The 10101-nt window shown below is 44.5% G+C and overlaps 43 non-coding genes across 43 annotated transcripts; all 43 read right to left on the bottom strand.

The window, feature by feature from the left end:
• Positions 1 to 119, bottom strand: LOC144395627 (5S ribosomal RNA). Its single transcript, XR_013457762.1, has one exon. It is a non-coding gene; the product is annotated as a 5S ribosomal RNA (ribosomal RNA).
• A 116-nt stretch (positions 120 to 235) lies between these two features.
• On the bottom strand, positions 236 to 354 carry LOC144389607 (5S ribosomal RNA). Its single transcript, XR_013453742.1, has one exon. It is a non-coding gene; the product is annotated as a 5S ribosomal RNA (ribosomal RNA).
• Positions 355 to 470: 116 nt separating this feature from the next.
• LOC144398376 (5S ribosomal RNA) lies at positions 471 to 589 on the bottom strand. Its single transcript, XR_013460523.1, has one exon. It is a non-coding gene; the product is annotated as a 5S ribosomal RNA (ribosomal RNA).
• Positions 590 to 706: 117 nt separating this feature from the next.
• On the bottom strand, positions 707 to 825 carry LOC144398297 (5S ribosomal RNA). The gene has a single exon (XR_013460444.1). It is a non-coding gene; the product is annotated as a 5S ribosomal RNA (ribosomal RNA).
• Positions 826 to 941: 116 nt separating this feature from the next.
• LOC144395626 (5S ribosomal RNA) lies at positions 942 to 1060 on the bottom strand. Its single transcript, XR_013457761.1, has one exon. It is a non-coding gene; the product is annotated as a 5S ribosomal RNA (ribosomal RNA).
• A 117-nt stretch (positions 1061 to 1177) lies between these two features.
• Positions 1178 to 1296, bottom strand: LOC144395625 (5S ribosomal RNA). Its single transcript, XR_013457760.1, has one exon. It is a non-coding gene; the product is annotated as a 5S ribosomal RNA (ribosomal RNA).
• Positions 1297 to 1413: 117 nt separating this feature from the next.
• Positions 1414 to 1532, bottom strand: LOC144389606 (5S ribosomal RNA). The gene has a single exon (XR_013453741.1). It is a non-coding gene; the product is annotated as a 5S ribosomal RNA (ribosomal RNA).
• Positions 1533 to 1648: 116 nt separating this feature from the next.
• On the bottom strand, positions 1649 to 1767 carry LOC144395624 (5S ribosomal RNA). The gene has a single exon (XR_013457759.1). It is a non-coding gene; the product is annotated as a 5S ribosomal RNA (ribosomal RNA).
• Positions 1768 to 1883: 116 nt separating this feature from the next.
• LOC144389605 (5S ribosomal RNA) lies at positions 1884 to 2002 on the bottom strand. The gene has a single exon (XR_013453740.1). It is a non-coding gene; the product is annotated as a 5S ribosomal RNA (ribosomal RNA).
• A 116-nt stretch (positions 2003 to 2118) lies between these two features.
• LOC144398375 (5S ribosomal RNA) lies at positions 2119 to 2237 on the bottom strand. The gene has a single exon (XR_013460522.1). It is a non-coding gene; the product is annotated as a 5S ribosomal RNA (ribosomal RNA).
• Positions 2238 to 2354: 117 nt separating this feature from the next.
• On the bottom strand, positions 2355 to 2473 carry LOC144398296 (5S ribosomal RNA). The gene has a single exon (XR_013460443.1). It is a non-coding gene; the product is annotated as a 5S ribosomal RNA (ribosomal RNA).
• Positions 2474 to 2589: 116 nt separating this feature from the next.
• Positions 2590 to 2708, bottom strand: LOC144395623 (5S ribosomal RNA). Its single transcript, XR_013457758.1, has one exon. It is a non-coding gene; the product is annotated as a 5S ribosomal RNA (ribosomal RNA).
• A 117-nt stretch (positions 2709 to 2825) lies between these two features.
• Positions 2826 to 2944, bottom strand: LOC144389603 (5S ribosomal RNA). The gene has a single exon (XR_013453738.1). It is a non-coding gene; the product is annotated as a 5S ribosomal RNA (ribosomal RNA).
• Positions 2945 to 3060: 116 nt separating this feature from the next.
• On the bottom strand, positions 3061 to 3179 carry LOC144399128 (5S ribosomal RNA). Its single transcript, XR_013461273.1, has one exon. It is a non-coding gene; the product is annotated as a 5S ribosomal RNA (ribosomal RNA).
• A 116-nt stretch (positions 3180 to 3295) lies between these two features.
• Positions 3296 to 3414, bottom strand: LOC144395622 (5S ribosomal RNA). The gene has a single exon (XR_013457757.1). It is a non-coding gene; the product is annotated as a 5S ribosomal RNA (ribosomal RNA).
• A 117-nt stretch (positions 3415 to 3531) lies between these two features.
• On the bottom strand, positions 3532 to 3650 carry LOC144401385 (5S ribosomal RNA). Its single transcript, XR_013463320.1, has one exon. It is a non-coding gene; the product is annotated as a 5S ribosomal RNA (ribosomal RNA).
• Positions 3651 to 3766: 116 nt separating this feature from the next.
• Positions 3767 to 3885, bottom strand: LOC144395621 (5S ribosomal RNA). The gene has a single exon (XR_013457756.1). It is a non-coding gene; the product is annotated as a 5S ribosomal RNA (ribosomal RNA).
• A 117-nt stretch (positions 3886 to 4002) lies between these two features.
• LOC144401384 (5S ribosomal RNA) lies at positions 4003 to 4121 on the bottom strand. Its single transcript, XR_013463319.1, has one exon. It is a non-coding gene; the product is annotated as a 5S ribosomal RNA (ribosomal RNA).
• Positions 4122 to 4237: 116 nt separating this feature from the next.
• Positions 4238 to 4356, bottom strand: LOC144397940 (5S ribosomal RNA). Its single transcript, XR_013460087.1, has one exon. It is a non-coding gene; the product is annotated as a 5S ribosomal RNA (ribosomal RNA).
• Positions 4357 to 4472: 116 nt separating this feature from the next.
• LOC144399075 (5S ribosomal RNA) lies at positions 4473 to 4591 on the bottom strand. Its single transcript, XR_013461220.1, has one exon. It is a non-coding gene; the product is annotated as a 5S ribosomal RNA (ribosomal RNA).
• A 116-nt stretch (positions 4592 to 4707) lies between these two features.
• On the bottom strand, positions 4708 to 4826 carry LOC144401383 (5S ribosomal RNA). The gene has a single exon (XR_013463318.1). It is a non-coding gene; the product is annotated as a 5S ribosomal RNA (ribosomal RNA).
• A 116-nt stretch (positions 4827 to 4942) lies between these two features.
• On the bottom strand, positions 4943 to 5061 carry LOC144395619 (5S ribosomal RNA). The gene has a single exon (XR_013457754.1). It is a non-coding gene; the product is annotated as a 5S ribosomal RNA (ribosomal RNA).
• A 116-nt stretch (positions 5062 to 5177) lies between these two features.
• Positions 5178 to 5296, bottom strand: LOC144397938 (5S ribosomal RNA). Its single transcript, XR_013460085.1, has one exon. It is a non-coding gene; the product is annotated as a 5S ribosomal RNA (ribosomal RNA).
• A 117-nt stretch (positions 5297 to 5413) lies between these two features.
• LOC144402609 (5S ribosomal RNA) lies at positions 5414 to 5532 on the bottom strand. The gene has a single exon (XR_013464545.1). It is a non-coding gene; the product is annotated as a 5S ribosomal RNA (ribosomal RNA).
• A 116-nt stretch (positions 5533 to 5648) lies between these two features.
• Positions 5649 to 5767, bottom strand: LOC144395618 (5S ribosomal RNA). The gene has a single exon (XR_013457753.1). It is a non-coding gene; the product is annotated as a 5S ribosomal RNA (ribosomal RNA).
• Positions 5768 to 5883: 116 nt separating this feature from the next.
• LOC144398585 (5S ribosomal RNA) lies at positions 5884 to 6002 on the bottom strand. Its single transcript, XR_013460732.1, has one exon. It is a non-coding gene; the product is annotated as a 5S ribosomal RNA (ribosomal RNA).
• Positions 6003 to 6118: 116 nt separating this feature from the next.
• On the bottom strand, positions 6119 to 6237 carry LOC144401382 (5S ribosomal RNA). The gene has a single exon (XR_013463317.1). It is a non-coding gene; the product is annotated as a 5S ribosomal RNA (ribosomal RNA).
• A 116-nt stretch (positions 6238 to 6353) lies between these two features.
• LOC144399151 (5S ribosomal RNA) lies at positions 6354 to 6472 on the bottom strand. The gene has a single exon (XR_013461296.1). It is a non-coding gene; the product is annotated as a 5S ribosomal RNA (ribosomal RNA).
• Positions 6473 to 6589: 117 nt separating this feature from the next.
• On the bottom strand, positions 6590 to 6708 carry LOC144402598 (5S ribosomal RNA). The gene has a single exon (XR_013464534.1). It is a non-coding gene; the product is annotated as a 5S ribosomal RNA (ribosomal RNA).
• A 117-nt stretch (positions 6709 to 6825) lies between these two features.
• On the bottom strand, positions 6826 to 6944 carry LOC144397937 (5S ribosomal RNA). Its single transcript, XR_013460084.1, has one exon. It is a non-coding gene; the product is annotated as a 5S ribosomal RNA (ribosomal RNA).
• Positions 6945 to 7061: 117 nt separating this feature from the next.
• On the bottom strand, positions 7062 to 7180 carry LOC144398848 (5S ribosomal RNA). The gene has a single exon (XR_013460995.1). It is a non-coding gene; the product is annotated as a 5S ribosomal RNA (ribosomal RNA).
• A 116-nt stretch (positions 7181 to 7296) lies between these two features.
• On the bottom strand, positions 7297 to 7415 carry LOC144389602 (5S ribosomal RNA). The gene has a single exon (XR_013453732.1). It is a non-coding gene; the product is annotated as a 5S ribosomal RNA (ribosomal RNA).
• A 116-nt stretch (positions 7416 to 7531) lies between these two features.
• LOC144397936 (5S ribosomal RNA) lies at positions 7532 to 7650 on the bottom strand. The gene has a single exon (XR_013460083.1). It is a non-coding gene; the product is annotated as a 5S ribosomal RNA (ribosomal RNA).
• Positions 7651 to 7767: 117 nt separating this feature from the next.
• On the bottom strand, positions 7768 to 7886 carry LOC144402587 (5S ribosomal RNA). Its single transcript, XR_013464523.1, has one exon. It is a non-coding gene; the product is annotated as a 5S ribosomal RNA (ribosomal RNA).
• Positions 7887 to 8003: 117 nt separating this feature from the next.
• On the bottom strand, positions 8004 to 8122 carry LOC144395617 (5S ribosomal RNA). Its single transcript, XR_013457752.1, has one exon. It is a non-coding gene; the product is annotated as a 5S ribosomal RNA (ribosomal RNA).
• A 116-nt stretch (positions 8123 to 8238) lies between these two features.
• On the bottom strand, positions 8239 to 8357 carry LOC144395616 (5S ribosomal RNA). Its single transcript, XR_013457751.1, has one exon. It is a non-coding gene; the product is annotated as a 5S ribosomal RNA (ribosomal RNA).
• A 116-nt stretch (positions 8358 to 8473) lies between these two features.
• On the bottom strand, positions 8474 to 8592 carry LOC144395615 (5S ribosomal RNA). The gene has a single exon (XR_013457750.1). It is a non-coding gene; the product is annotated as a 5S ribosomal RNA (ribosomal RNA).
• A 117-nt stretch (positions 8593 to 8709) lies between these two features.
• On the bottom strand, positions 8710 to 8828 carry LOC144401381 (5S ribosomal RNA). Its single transcript, XR_013463316.1, has one exon. It is a non-coding gene; the product is annotated as a 5S ribosomal RNA (ribosomal RNA).
• A 116-nt stretch (positions 8829 to 8944) lies between these two features.
• On the bottom strand, positions 8945 to 9063 carry LOC144398584 (5S ribosomal RNA). Its single transcript, XR_013460731.1, has one exon. It is a non-coding gene; the product is annotated as a 5S ribosomal RNA (ribosomal RNA).
• Positions 9064 to 9179: 116 nt separating this feature from the next.
• LOC144402575 (5S ribosomal RNA) lies at positions 9180 to 9298 on the bottom strand. Its single transcript, XR_013464511.1, has one exon. It is a non-coding gene; the product is annotated as a 5S ribosomal RNA (ribosomal RNA).
• A 116-nt stretch (positions 9299 to 9414) lies between these two features.
• LOC144395614 (5S ribosomal RNA) lies at positions 9415 to 9533 on the bottom strand. Its single transcript, XR_013457749.1, has one exon. It is a non-coding gene; the product is annotated as a 5S ribosomal RNA (ribosomal RNA).
• A 116-nt stretch (positions 9534 to 9649) lies between these two features.
• LOC144397935 (5S ribosomal RNA) lies at positions 9650 to 9768 on the bottom strand. The gene has a single exon (XR_013460082.1). It is a non-coding gene; the product is annotated as a 5S ribosomal RNA (ribosomal RNA).
• A 117-nt stretch (positions 9769 to 9885) lies between these two features.
• LOC144402564 (5S ribosomal RNA) lies at positions 9886 to 10004 on the bottom strand. Its single transcript, XR_013464500.1, has one exon. It is a non-coding gene; the product is annotated as a 5S ribosomal RNA (ribosomal RNA).
• Between the last annotated feature and the right edge of the window lie 97 nt (positions 10005 to 10101).

The raw sequence follows: 10101 nt of genomic DNA, 5'->3' as shown, positions 1-10101 counted from the left end.
AGCTTACAGCACCTGGGATTCCCAGGCGGTCTTCCATCCAAGTACTAACCAGGCCCTACTCTGCTTAGCTTCTGAGATCAGACGAGATCAGGCGGAGCCAGAGAGGTATGGCCGTAAGCAACTGTATGTCCTCTACCTAATCTTTTAAAATGTGTCAAAGGTTTTGTAGTTTTGACAATTAAATGGAGTCACTTTCTAAGGCCTTCTCTGTGTCTTTTACAGATCGAAATGAAAAAGCTTACAGCACCTGGGATTCCCAGGCGGTCTTCCATCCAAGTACTAACCAGGCCCTACTCTGCTTAGCTTCTGAGATCTGACGAGATCAGGCGGAGCCAGAGAGGTATGGCCGTAAGCAACTGTATGTCCTCTACCTAATCTTTTAAAATGTGTCAAAGGTTTTGGAGTTTTGACAATGAAATGGAGTCACTTTCTAAGTTCTTCTCTGTGTCTTTTACAGATCGAAATAAAAAAGCTTACAGCACCTGGGATTCCCAGGCGGTCTTCCATCCAAGTACTAACCAGGCCCTACTCTGCTTAGCTTCTGAGATCAGACGAGATCAGGCGGAGCCAGAGAGATATGGCCGTAAGCAACTGTATGTCCTCTTCCTAATCTTTTAAAATGTGTCAAAGGTTTTGGAGTTTTGATAATGAAAAAGGAGTCACTTTCTAATGCCTTCTCGATTTCTTCCAGAGAGAGAAATGAAAAATCTTACGGCACCTGGGATTCCCAGGCGGTCTTCCATCCAAGTACTAACCAGGCCCTACTCTGCTTAGCTTCTGAGATCTGACGAGATCAGGCGGAGCCAGAGAGGTATGGCCGTAAGCAACTGTATGTCCTCTACCTAATCTTTTAAAATGTGTCAAAGGTTTTGTAGTTTTGACAATTAAATGGAGTCACTTTCTAAGGCCTTCTCTGTGTCTTTTACAGATCGAAATGAAAAAGCTTACAGCACCTGGGATTCCCAGGCGGTCTTCCATCCAAGTACTAACCAGGCCCTACTCTGCTTAGCTTCTGAGATCAGACGAGATCAGGCGGAGCCAGAGAGGTATGGCCGTAAGCAACTGTATGTCCTCTTCCTAATCTTTTAAAATGTGTCAAAGGTTTTGGAGTTTTGATAATGAAAAAGGAGTCACTTTCTAATGCCTTCTCGATTTCTTCCAGAGAGAGAAATGAAAAAGCTTACAGCACCTGGGATTCCCAGGCGGTCTTCCATCCAAGTACTAACCAGGCCCTACTCTGCTTAGCTTCTGAGATCAGACGAGATCAGGCGGAGCCAGAGAGGTATGGCCGTAAGCAACTGTATGTCCTCTTCCTAATCTTTTAAAATGTGTCAAAGGTTTTGGAGTTTTGATAATGAAAAAGGAGTCACTTTCTAATGCCTTCTCGATTTCTTCCAGAGAGAGAAATGAAAAAGCTTACAGCACCTGGGATTCCCAGGCGGTCTTCCATCCAAGTACTAACCAGGCCCTACTCTGCTTAGCTTCTGAGATCTGACGAGATCAGGCGGAGCCAGAGAGGTATGGCCGTAAGCAACTGTATGTCCTCTTCCTAATCTTTTAAAATGTGTCAAAGGTTTTGTAGTTTTGACAATGAAATGGAGTCACTTTCTAAGGCCTTCTCTGTGTCTTTTACAGATCGAAATGAAAAAGCTTACAGCACCTGGGATTCCCAGGCGGTCTTCCATCCAAGTACTAACCAGGCCCTACTCTGCTTAGCTTCTGAGATCAGACGAGATCAGGCGGAGCCAGAGAGGTATGGCCGTAAGCAACTGTATGTCCTCTACCTAATCTTTTAAAATGTGTCAAAGGTTTTGTAGTTTTGACAATTAAATGGAGTCACTTTCTAAGGCCTTCTCTGTGTCTTTTACAGATCGAAATGAAAAAGCTTACAGCACCTGGGATTCCCAGGCGGTCTTCCATCCAAGTACTAACCAGGCCCTACTCTGCTTAGCTTCTGAGATCTGACGAGATCAGGCGGAGCCAGAGAGGTATGGCCGTAAGCAACTGTATGTCCTCTACCTAATCTTTTAAAATGTGTCAAAGGTTTTGGAGTTTTGACAATGAAATGGAGTCACTTTCTAAGTTCTTCTCTGTGTCTTTTACAGATCGAAATAAAAAAGCTTACAGCACCTGGGATTCCCAGGCGGTCTTCCATCCAAGTACTAACCAGGCCCTACTCTGCTTAGCTTCTGAGATCAGACGAGATCAGGCGGAGCCAGAGAGATATGGCCGTAAGCAACTGTATGTCCTCTTCCTAATCTTTTAAAATGTGTCAAAGGTTTTGGAGTTTTGATAATGAAAAAGGAGTCACTTTCTAATGCCTTCTCGATTTCTTCCAGAGAGAGAAATGAAAAATCTTACGGCACCTGGGATTCCCAGGCGGTCTTCCATCCAAGTACTAACCAGGCCCTACTCTGCTTAGCTTCTGAGATCTGACGAGATCAGGCGGAGCCAGAGAGGTATGGCCGTAAGCAACTGTATGTCCTCTACCTAATCTTTTAAAATGTGTCAAAGGTTTTGTAGTTTTGACAATTAAATGGAGTCACTTTCTAAGGCCTTCTCTGTGTCTTTTACAGATCGAAATGAAAAAGCTTACAGCACCTGGGATTCCCAGGCGGTCTTCCATCCAAGTACTAACCAGGCCCTACTCTGCTTAGCTTCTGAGATCAGACGAGATCAGGCGGAGCCAGAGAGGTATGGCCGTAAGCAACTGTATGTCCTCTTCCTAATCTTTTAAAATGTGTCAAAGGTTTTGGAGTTTTGATAATGAAAAAGGAGTCACTTTCTAATGCCTTCTCGATTTCTTCCAGAGAGAGAAATGAAAAAGCTTACAGCACCTGGGATTCCCAGGCGGTCTTCCATCCAAGTACTAACCAGGCCCTACTCTGCTTAGCTTCTGAGATCTGACGAGATCAGGCGGAGCCAGAGAGGTATGGCCGTAAGCAACTGTATGTCCTCTTCCTAATCTTTTAAAATGTGTCAAAGGTTTTGTAGTTTTGAAAATGAAATGGAGTCACTTTCTAAGGCCTTCTCTGTGTCTTTTACAGATCGAAATGAAAAAGCTTCCAGCACCTGGGATTCCCAGGCGGTCTTCCATCCAAGTACTAACCAGGCCCTACTCTGCTTAGCTTCTGAGATCAGACGAGATCAGGCGGAGCCAGAGAGGTATGGCCGTAAGCAACTGTATGTCCTCTTCCTAATCTTTTAAAATGTGTCAAAGGTTTTGTAGTTTTGACAAAGAAATGGAGTCACTTTCTAAGGCCTTCTCTGTGTCTTTTACAGATCGAAATGAAAAAGCTTACAGCACCTGGGATTCCCAGGCGGTCTTCCATCCAAGTACTAACCAGGCCCTACTCTGCTTAGCTTCTGAGATCAGACGAGATCAGGCGGAGCCAGAGAGGTATGGCCGTAAGCAACTGTATGTCCTCTTCCTAATCTTTTAAAATGTGTCAAAGGTTTTGGAGTTTTGATAATGAAAAAGGAGTCACTTTCTAATGCCTTCTCGATTTCTTCCAGAGAGAGAAATGAAAAAGCTTACGGCACCTGGGATTCCCAGGCGGTCTTCCATCCAAGTACTAACCAGGCCCTACTCTGCTTAGCTTCTGAGATCAGACGAGATCAGGCGGAGCCAGAGAGGTATGGCCGTAAGCAACTGTATGTCCTCTTCCTAATCTTTTAAAATGTGTCAAAGGTTTTGTAGTTTTGACAATGAAATGGAGTCACTTTCTAAGGCCTTCTCTGTGTCTTTTACAGATCGAAATGAAAAAGCTTACAGCACCTGGGATTCCCAGGCGGTCTTCCATCCAAGTACTAACCAGGCCCTACTCTGCTTAGCTTCTGAGATCAGACGAGATCAGGCGGAGCCAGAGAGGTATGGCCGTAAGCAACTGTATGTCCTCTTCCTAATCTTTTAAAATGTGTCAAAGGTTTTGGAGTTTTGATAATGAAAAAGGAGTCACTTTCTAATGCCTTCTCGATTTCTTCCAGAGAGAGAAATGAAAAAGCTTACGGCACCTGGGATTCCCAGGCGGTCTTCCATCCAAGTACTAACCAGGCCCTACTCTGCTTAGCTTCTGAGATCAGACGAGATCAGGCGGAGCCAGAGAGGTATGGCCGTAAGCAACTGTATGTCCTCTTCCTAATCTTTTAAAATGTGTCAAAGGTTTTGTAGTTTTGACAATGAAATGGAGTCACTTTCTAAGGCCTTCTCTGTGTCTTTTACAGATCGAAATGAATAAGCTTACAGCACCTGGGATTCCCAGGCGGTCTTCCATCCAAGTACTAACCAGGCCCTACTCTGCTTAGCTTCTGAGATCAGACGAGATCAGGCAGAGCCAGAGAGGTATGGCCGTAAGCAACTGTATGTCCTCTTCCTAATCTTTTAAAATGTGTCAAAGGTTTTGTAGTTTTGACAATTAAATGGAGTCACTTTCTAAGGCCTTCTCTGTGTCTTTTACAGATCGAAATGAAAAAGCTTACAGCACCTGGGATTCCCAGGCGGTCTTCCATCCAAGTACTAACCAGGCTCTACTCTGCTTAGCTTCTGAGATCAGACGAGATCAGGCGGAGCCAGAGAGGTATGGCCGTAAGCAACTGTATGTCCTCTACCTAATCTTTTAAAATGTGTCAAAGGTTTTGTAGTTTTGACAATGAAATGGAGTCACTTTCTAAGGCCTTCTCTGTGTCTTTTACAGATAGAAATGAAAAAGCTTACGGCACCTGGGATTCCCAGGCGGTCTTCCATCCAAGTACTAACCAGGCCCTACTCTGCTTAGCTTCTGAGATCAGACGAGATCAGGCGGAGCCAGAGAGGTATGGCCGTAAGCAACTGTATGTCCTCTACCTAATCTTTTAAAATGTGTCAAAGGTTTTGTAGTTTTGACAATTAAATGGAGTCACTTTCTAAGGCCTTCTCTGTGTCTTTTACAGATCGAAATGAAAAAGCTTACAGCACCTGGGATTCCCAGGCGGTCTTCCATCCAAGTACTAACCAGGCCCTACTCTGCTTAGCTTCTGAGATCAGACGAGATCAGGCGGAGCCAGAGAGGTATGGCCGTAAGCAACTGTATGTCCTCTTCCTAATCTTTTAAAATGTGTCAAAGGTTTTGTAGTTTTGACAAAGAAATGGAGTCACTTTCTAAGGCCTTCTCTGTGTCTTTTACAGATCGAAATGAAAAAGCTTACAGCACCTGGGATTCCCAGGCGGTCTTCCATCCAAGTACTAACCAGGCCCTACTCTGCTTAGCTTCTGAGATCAGACGAGATCAGGCAGAGCCAGAGAGGTATGGCCGTAAGCAACTGTATGTCCTCTTCCTAATCTTTTAAAATGTGTCTAAGGTTTTGGAGTTTTGATAATGAAAAAGGAGTCACTTTCTAAGGCCTTCTCGATTTCTTCCAGAGAGAGAAATGAAAAAGCTTACGGCACCTGGGATTCCCAGGCGGTCTTCCATCCAAGTACTAACCAGGCCCTACTCTGCTTAGCTTCTGAGATCTGACGAGATCAGGCGGAGCCAGAGAGGTATGGCCGTAAGCAACTGTATGTCCTCTTCCTAATCTTTTAAAATGTGTCAAAGGTTTTGTAGTTTTGACAATGAAATGGAGTCACTTTCTAAGGCCTTCTCTGTGTCTTTTACAGATCGAAATGAAAAAGCTTACAGCACCTGGGATTCCCAGGCGGTCTTCCATCCAAGTACTAACCAGGCCCTACTCTGCTTAGCTTCTGAGATCAGACGAGATCAGGCGGAGCCAGAGAGGTATGGCCGTAAGCAACTGTATGTCCTCTACCTAATCTTTTAAAATGTGTCAAAGGTTTTGTAGTTTTGACAATGAAATGGAGTCACTTTCTAAGGCCTTCTCTGTGTCTTTTACAGATCGAAATGAAAAAGCGTACAGCACCTGGGATTCCCAGGCGGTCTTCCATCCAAGTACTAACCAGGCCCTACTCTGCTTAGCTTCTGAGATCAGACGAGATCAGGCGGAGCCAGAGAGGTATGGCCGTAAGCAACTGTATGTCCTCTACCTAAACTTTTAAAATGTGTCAAAGGTTTTGTAGTTTTGACAATGAAATGGAGTCACTTTCTAAGGCCTTCTCTGTGTCTTTTACAGATAGAAATGAAAAAGCTTACGGCACCTGGGATTCCCAGGCGGTCTTCCATCCAAGTACTAACCAGGCCCTACTCTGCTTAGCTTCTGAGATCAGACGAGATCAGGCGGAGCCAGAGAGGTATGGCCGTAAGCAACTGTATGTCCTCTTCCTAATCTTTTAAAATGTGTCAAAGGTTTTGTAGTTTTGACAAAGAAATGGAGTCACTTTCTAAGGCCGTCTCTGTGTCTTTTACAGATCGAAATGAAAAAGCTTACAGCACCTGGGATTCCCAGGCGGTCTTCCATCCAAGTACTAACCAGGCCCTACTCTGATTAGCTTCTGAGATCAGACGAGATCAGGCAGAGCCAGAGAGGTATGGCCGTAAGCAACTGTATGTCCTCTTCCTAATCTTTTAAAATGTGTCTAAGGTTTTGGAGTTTTGATAATGAAAAAGGAGTCACTTTCTAATGCCTTCTCGATTTCTTCCAGAGAGAGAAATGAAAAAGCTTACGGCACCTGGGATTCCCAGGCGGTCTTCCATCCAAGTACTAACCAGGCCCTACTCTGCTTAGCTTCTGAGATCTGACGAGATCAGGCGGAGCCAGAGAGGTATGGCCGTAAGCAACTGTATGTCCTCTACCTAATCTTTTAAAATGTGTCAAAGGTTTTGGAGTTTTGATAATGAAAAAGGAGTCACTTTCTAAGGCCTTCTCTGTGTCTTTTACAGATCGAAATGAAAAAGCTTACAGCACCTGGGATTCCCAGGCGGTCTTCCATCCAAGTACTAACCAGGCCCTACTCTGCTTAGCTTCTGAGATCAGACGAGATCAGGCAGAGCCAGAGAGGTATGGCCGTAAGCAACTGTATGTCCTCTTCCTAATCTTTTAAAATGTGTCTAAGGTTTTGGAGTTTTGATAATGAAAAAGGAGTCACTTTCTAATGCCTTCTCGATTTCTTCCAGAGAGAGAAATGAAAAAGCTTACGGCACCTGGGATTCCCAGGCGGTCTTCCATCCAAGTACTAACCAGGCTCTACTCTGCTTAGCTTCTGAGATCAGACGAGATCAGGCGGAGCCAGAGAGGTATGGCCGTAAGCAACTGTATGTCCTCTACCTAATCTTTTAAAATGTGTCAAAGGTTTTGTAGTTTTGACAATTAAATGGAGTCACTTTCTAAGGCCTTCTCTGTGTCTTTTACAGATCGAAATGAAAAAGCTTACAGCACCTGGGATTCCCAGGCGGTCTTCCATCCAAGTACTAACCAGGCCCTACTCTGCTTAGCTTCTGAGATCTGACGAGATCAGGCGGAGCCAGAGAGGTATGGCCGTAAGCAACTGTATGTCCTCTACCTAATCTTTTAAAATGTGTCAAAGGTTTTGGAGTTTTGACAATGAAATGGAGTCACTTTCTAAGTTCTTCTCTGTGTCTTTTACAGATCGAAATAAAAAAGCTTACAGCACCTGGGATTCCCAGGCGGTCTTCCATCCAAGTACTAACCAGGCCCTACTCTGCTTAGCTTCTGAGATCAGACGAGATCAGGCAGAGCCAGAGAGGTATGGCCGTAAGCAACTGTATGTCCTCTTCCTAATCTTTTAAAATGTGTCTAAGGTTTTGGAGTTTTGATAATGAAAAAGGAGTCACTTTCTAATGCCTTCTCGATTTCTTCCAGAGAGAGAAATGAAAAAGCTTACGGCACCTGGGATTCCCAGGCGGTCTTCCATCCAAGTACTAACCAGGCCCTACTCTGCTTAGCTTCTGAGATCTGACGAGATCAGGCGGAGCCAGAGAGGTATGGCCGTAAGCAACTGTATGTCCTCTACCTAATCTTTTAAAATGTGTCAAAGGTTTTGGAGTTTTGATAATGAAAAAGGAGTCACTTTCTAAGGCCTTCTCTGTGTCTTTTACAGATCGAAATGAAAAAGCTTACAGCACCTGGGATTCCCAGGCGGTCTTCCATCCAAGTACTAACCAGGCCCTACTCTGCTTAGCTTCTGAGATCAGACGAGATCAGGCGGAGCCAGAGAGGTATGGCCGTAAGCAACTGTATGTCCTCTTCCTAATCTTTTAAAATGTGTCAAAGGTTTTGTAGTTTTGACAATGAAATGGAGTCACTTTCTAAGGCCTTCTCTGTGTCTTTTACAGATCGAAATGAAAAAGCTTACAGCACCTGGGATTCCCAGGCGGTCTTCCATCCAAGTACTAACCAGGCCCTACTCTGCTTAGCTTCTGAGATCAGACGAGATCAGGCGGAGCCAGAGAGGTATGGCCGTAAGCAACTGTATGTCCTCTTCCTAATCTTTTAAAATGTGTCAAAGGTTTTGTAGTTTTGACAATGAAATGGAGTCACTTTCTAAGGCCTTCTCTGTGTCTTTTACAGATCGAAATGAAAAAGCTTACAGCACCTGGGATTCCCAGGCGGTCTTCCATCCAAGTACTAACCAGGCCCTACTCTGCTTAGCTTCTGAGATCAGACGAGATCAGGCGGAGCCAGAGAGGTATGGCCGTAAGCAACTGTATGTCCTCTTCCTAATCTTTTAAAATGTGTCAAAGGTTTTGGAGTTTTGATAATGAAAAAGGAGTCACTTTCTAATGCCTTCTCGATTTCTTCCAGAGAGAGAAATGAAAAAGCTTACGGCACCTGGGATTCCCAGGCGGTCTTCCATCCAAGTACTAACCAGGCCCTACTCTGCTTAGCTTCTGAGATCAGACGAGATCAGGCGGAGCCAGAGAGGTATGGCCGTAAGCAACTGTATGTCCTCTACCTAATCTTTTAAAATGTGTCAAAGGTTTTGTAGTTTTGACAATGAAATGGAGTCACTTTCTAAGGCCTTCTCTGTGTCTTTTACAGATCGAAATGAAAAAGCGTACAGCACCTGGGATTCCCAGGCGGTCTTCCATCCAAGTACTAACCAGGCCCTACTCTGCTTAGCTTCTGAGATCAGACGAGATCAGGCGGAGCCAGAGAGGTATGGCCGTAAGCAACTGTATGTCCTCTACCTAATCTTTTAAAATGTGTCAAAGGTTTTGTAGTTTTGACAATGAAATGGAGTCACTTTCTAAGGCCTTCTCTGTGTCTTTTACAGATAGAAATGAAAAAGCTTACGGCACCTGGGATTCCCAGGCGGTCTTCCATCCAAGTACTAACCAGGCCCTACTCTGCTTAGCTTCTGAGATCTGACGAGATCAGGCGGAGCCAGAGAGGTATGGCCGTAAGCAACTGTATGTCCTCTACCTAATCTTTTAAAATGTGTCAAAGGTTTTGGAGTTTTGACAATGAAATGGAGTCACTTTCTAAGTTCTTCTCTGTGTCTTTTACAGATCGAAATAAAAAAGCTTACAGCACCTGGGATTCCCAGGCGGTCTTCCATCCAAGTACTAACCAGGCCCTACTCTGCTTAGCTTCTGAGATCAGACGAGATCAGGCGGAGCCAGAGAGGTATGGCCGTAAGCAACTGTATGTCCTCTTCCTAATCTTTTAAAATGTGTCAAAGGTTTTGTAGTTTTGACAAAGAAATGGAGTCACTTTCTAAGGCCTTCTCTGTGTCTTTTACAGATCGAAATGAAAAAGCTTACAGCACCTGGGATTCCCAGGCGGTCTTCCATCCAAGTACTAACCAGGCCCTACTCTGCTTAGCTTCTGAGATCAGACGAGATCAGGCAGAGCCAGAGAGGTATGGCCGTAAGCAACTGTATGTCCTCTTCCTAATCTTTTAAAATGTGTCTAAGGTTTTGGAGTTTTGATAATGAAAAAGGAGTCACTTTCTAATGCCTTCTCGATTTCTTCCAGAGAGAGAAATGAAAAAGCTTACGGCACCTGGGATTCCCAGGCGGTCTTCCATCCAAGTACTAACCAGGCCCTACTCTGCTTAGCTTCTGAGATCTGACGAGATCAGGCGGAGCCAGAGAGGTATGGCCGTAAGCAACTGTATGTCCTCTACCTAATCTTTTAAAATGTGTCAAAGGTTTTGGAGTTTTGATAATGAAAAAGGAGTCACTTTCTAAGGCCTTCTCTGTGTCT

The sequence above is a fragment of the Gasterosteus aculeatus genome, chromosome 2 (assembly GCF_964276395.1).
Source record: "Gasterosteus aculeatus chromosome 2, fGasAcu3.hap1.1, whole genome shotgun sequence".
Classification (NCBI taxonomy): domain Eukaryota; kingdom Metazoa; phylum Chordata; class Actinopteri; order Perciformes; family Gasterosteidae; genus Gasterosteus; species Gasterosteus aculeatus.
This window is presented reverse-complemented; position numbering and strand designations above follow the sequence as displayed.